Raw genomic sequence first — 5,183 nt, 5'->3', positions numbered from 1 at the left:
TGCAGCATGTGCTGTAACATTTTCTCTGGCTTAGGCTTGTTTTTGCTCATATGGAGATAATTCTTTTGTCGTTTTCTACAAGCTCATTGTTGCAATAATGTAGTTGTTCTTCTACAACATTCATCAACAAAGCATGAGTTTTTGGGTCACCTACAATATCACATTTAATTAGAGCTAAAAATGACCTAAAACACATCAAATTATTATACTCATGCAAAATTTACTAAGAATGGGATAAAAATTCATCATTAACTCTCGAAGTAATATTAATTTAGGTCTAGAAATGTTATGATAACTCTCATTTTATGGAGTTATCACTTGGGGACCATAACCACTTATATAGACAACTTTTTCCTGGTGTCCTTAGGTATTCCTAATTCTGTCCATCATAGAATTATAATATCATTAGGTTTTATACATTAAAGGCCCACACCCTATTAGATACATTAAAACCCATAATATCGAAAACCTTAATAGTTAACTTTTAATTAGGCTTAACCTTATATGATAGTCTACAACACATAATTATTCACATATAAGCCCAACATTGGATTAAGAATCGAATAATGCTAGATTTAAAAATCCAACAATCTCCCACTTGGACTCTATATGTAACTTTATAATGATGCTTTGCAAAAAATAACCGTATGAGCTCAACCTTATTATCAGTACTGAAATGTATCTACAACCAATTCGGTCCATCAATCATACTAATATAGGATCAAAATGACCTTTGTTATAATTATCGTAACTCGACCCATCAATGACCACTATGCCAATACCATTTAATGACATGGATCATGATGTGGATCTGTAGCATGAAAATTTCATGCATTATGATCTTCACATGCCTCTTTCCAATTGGTCCACCTTTAAATCTTAGTGAGATTAAACCAAATGAAAATCAAAGTATGAATAAACCAAAACTTTATTTATGCAGAAAATAACCTGAAACATCTATATACTAAAATAACTAAAAAATGTCTATATTATAAGAGCATCTAAAATCATAAACTCCCACTAAAATTGAATATCTTTTAATGACATGACACCCATATGAGCAACATGCTCAAGAAACATTTTGGGTTGCGATCCTTTAGTAAGTAGATTCGCAATCATGGAGTTTGTGTCGATATGCTCAATAGACAATTGTTTACTCTGAACTCTTTCTTTAATAACTAGAAACCTGATGTCTATATACTTCATCTTTGTAGATCTCTTATTGTTATTGGAATAAAGCATTGTTGACTTATTGTCACAAAATAATCCGAGTGGTCTATCAACACCAACTACTACACGAACTCCTGTGACAAAATTCTGAAGTCATATTTCATGATTGGATGCCTCATAACATGTTATGAACTCTGCTACCATTGTAGAAGAGGTTGTAAGAAACTGTTTAACACTCTTCCAGGACAACACCCCAGCCCGTAGATAGATGTAGCTCGAAGTGGATTTCATACTATCTTGGCACCCAAAAAAATCGAAGTTAGTATACCTAACGATCTCAAGCTAATCTGACCTCCGATATGTGACCATGTAGTCTTTTGTTCTCTATACACATCGCAAGACCCATTTTGCTGATTTCCAAGGGTTTACTCTTGGATTACTTAGATATTTGCTTAACATCCCTGTAACGTACGTAATATCTGGTTGCGTACAAAATTGAGCAAATATCAAACTTCCTACTGTTGACGCATAAGGAATCTTCTGTATTTTTTTCCTTAAAATTATTCTTAGAGCACTGATTAAAACTAAACTTGTTTCCCTTAGCCAAAGGGGTATCACCTGATTTGTAAAGTTGTATGCCATATCTCTTGAGAACCGTTTTGATATACCTCTTTTGTGATAATCCAAGAATACCTCCAGAGCAATTCTGATGTATCTGTATGCCTAATACAAAAGATGCATCACTAAGATCTTTCATATCAAAGTTCTTAGTTAGAAATCTTTAGGTTTCGTGCAATAATCCTAAATCACTGCTGGCAAGCAAAATGTTATCGACACATAAAACTAAAAAAATATACTTGCACAAAACTTATGGCATATGTAATCATCGACCAAATTCATTTCAAAACCGAATAAGATGATCACTTGATTAAACTTGAAATACCAGTGTCGAATGCTTGCTTGAGCGCATAGATGGATTTTTTAAATTTACAAACCATATTGATAACTTTATAAAATGAGAGTTATTACGGCAATTCTAGACTTAAATCAAGATCACTTAGAGAGTAAATGATGTGTTTTTATTATATTTTGGTTATTTTTTGCATAAACATCCATTTTTGTTTAGTCTTAATAATTTTTGCTTGATTTAAAGTAATTTGTACTCCAAACATGTGCATAATTATAGGTTTTCAGAAGTTTATAATCCATGAAGGGATGCTGAGATATTAGGCTAGCAAGAAGAAGAAAGAATATGGCCGCAAAAGAAGTGATACACAACCGGGAACAATACAATGTTATAGCCGTTGCTGGAGTGACCATTGCTGTAGCAATCCTGGAGCACCGAGGGAGAACACTTAGTGCGGATTAGCTGCAGAATTGCGATCTGCAGTTTCCTAATTTGACTCATGTACGCCCGAGACTTTTGTTTACCTAGTTTTCAATTATAAAAAGAGGCGTGCATCACATAAAACAGCGGCAAGGAATTATCCTTGGGCAAATTGGAGAGAAAAAGAAGAAGAAAATCAGAATTCAAGGGAACGGATGCAGCATTATTGAAGAATACAGCAGAGTTATTTGGATTCACTTTTTGCCGTTCTTGACTTATACCTTTCTTCACTCTTTGACTGAACTAATGTATTTCGTGACCAATATGTTGCTGTTTGTTTTTCTCTTTTAGAATATGAACTAAACTTGCTTGTAGTTGAGTGACAAACAATCTAATGGGTTCTTGGCTGTTCTTATGAGTTGCTATATAATTACTGTAGCATTTTACTTTAATAGCTATTATTATAAATGTTATTTCAGTTGACCACCCATTTAATGGTTCAAGTTAAAATAGAGCCGCAAAAGGGCATGTCTTAGTGGATATTATTAGAGTAATACTTGATCATAATTTAAGTTTCTTGCATTAAGTTTATCTTGAATCCCATAAGAGCCATACTTTAAGTTAAGGTTTGTGATAAACTAGACATAGGTACTCACCTTGTAGGGTGGAGAGAATGGATGTTCATAGTGCCATGCTGTAGGTAGAATAGCAACTGGTCATTGCTAAAATAATTAAGGGTGTGAGAATTCCAATATGCGACAGCTGAGGATGCAAAATAATTCTGCCTAGTGCTATAAAAATTGCTGTAGCAACTGGTGTTAACTTGATGAAAAGCAGTCAGCCCATAAAGAGAGTTTGATCATTCAACTACTTTGTTCTCATTTGATTCTTCGACGCATTTTATTTAATTTATTTTATCACTGCATTGTTTTATTTTATTCTCTCACAATTATCAATTTCAATAGTAACCAACTTTACATTTGTTCATCTCGGAATAAAGGTATATTACACTATTGTGATTGATGTAGCATTTCTAGTAACATCAATCCCTGTGGAGACGATCTTGAATATTCATCATTTTATTACTTGTTGTGTACACTTGCACATTGGCCTCAATAGCATTTGATTAAAAAATTTACTAACAAGTTTTTGGCACCGTTGCCGGGGATTAATTGTTTATTTTCGAAGTGTGAAGTAAGTCTTGATAGTGCCAATTTGATTTGACTTGTGCTATTTATTGATAGATTAACACTTGCATGCACAAAGATAGATCTGTTGTATTCCAATTTTATCTTGAGATTGAAATGACTGTAAGAAGACTGCGAAGAGAACAAAAGAATTCAAAAATTATTTCAGACATGGATAATTTGCAGGATGTGAGAAATTTGGACCGTCACGGGCCATTACAACCTGTCAACATTCAAGAAGAGCAGAATGAGCATGCTAACCAAAGACAGCCAGGCAACAACAATATTATTTACATGGCAAATGACAGGGACAGAGCTATTAGAGATTATGATGTGTTACTCCTCAAGTTGTACACCCTGAGATAATCAGACCTGAAGTGGAAGCCGTAAACTTTGAACGTAAGCCAGTAATGTTTCAAATGTTGCAAACAATGGGTCAATTTAATGGACTGCCAAATGAAGATCCTCACCTCCATTTTAAGTTGTTTTTAGAAGTGAGTGATACTTTTAAAATTGCTGGAGCAACACAAGATGCTTTAAGACTAAGGCTTTTTCCTTACTCCTTAAAAGATCGAGCAAGAGCATGGTAAAACTCATTACCATCTAATTCCATCACTACATGGAATGAGTTGGCTGATAAATTCTTAATGAAGTATTTCCCACTGACAAAAAATACAAAATTGCGGAATGAGATTACTTCTTTCCATCAACTTGAAAATGAGAGTTTGTATGAGACTTGGGAAAGATTCAAAGAACTGCTCAGAAGGTGTCCTTATCATGGCATTCCTTGTTGCATACAATTAGAGACTTTCTATAATGGGTTGAATCCTAGTACGAGATTGATGGTGAATGCTTCAGCAAATGGAGCTTTGTTATCTAAATCTTACACTGAAGCTTATGAAATTTTGGAGAGAATTGCCAACAATAATTATCAATGGCCATCAACTAGAATGCCAACAACAAGAGGAGAAGCAGGGGTACATAATATAGATGCAATTACAACTTTATCAGCACAAGTAACCTCATTGACTAACATGGTAAAAGCCATGACATATGCTCCAGCAGTAGTAAAGTAAGTTGCTGAACTGTCTTGTGTATACTGTGGTGAAGAACATGACTTCGATAACTATCCTGGAAATCCAGCATCAGTGAACTATGTGGGTAATTTTAACCGACAGCTTCAAAACAACACATATTCAAACACTTACAACCCTGGATGGAAGCAACACCCAAATGTCTTATAGAGCAGTCAAAATCGAAATGCTCCAGCATTGAATGGGCAGAATCGGAACACTCAACCACTTATTTTTCATCAGCAGTGTCAAGGGCAAAAACACACCAGTCAAGATCCAATCACTTCATTGGAAGCACTAATTAACGAATACATTGCAAAGAATGAAGCAATTGTGCAGAGTCAAGCTGTATCCTTGAGAAACTTAGAGAACCAAATGGGACAACTTGCCACAGCAATGAGTAGCAAAACTCAAAGAAGCTTTACC

The 5,183-nt window shown here is 34.6% G+C and overlaps 1 non-coding gene across 1 annotated transcript; it reads right to left on the bottom strand.

The window, feature by feature from the left end:
* Positions 1-4,361: 4,361 nt before the first annotated feature.
* LOC127899476 (small nucleolar RNA R71) lies at positions 4,362-4,468 on the bottom strand. The gene has a single exon (XR_008051353.1). It is a non-coding gene; the product is annotated as a small nucleolar RNA R71 (small nucleolar RNA).
* Positions 4,469-5,183: the final 715 nt, after the last annotated feature.

The sequence above is a fragment of the Citrus sinensis genome, chromosome 8, assembly GCF_022201045.2.
Source record: "Citrus sinensis cultivar Valencia sweet orange chromosome 8, DVS_A1.0, whole genome shotgun sequence".
In the NCBI taxonomy this organism is placed as follows: Eukaryota; Viridiplantae; Streptophyta; class Magnoliopsida; order Sapindales; family Rutaceae; genus Citrus; species Citrus sinensis.
Note: the sequence above shows the minus strand (reverse complement) of the source record. Positions and strands in the feature narration are given on the sequence as shown.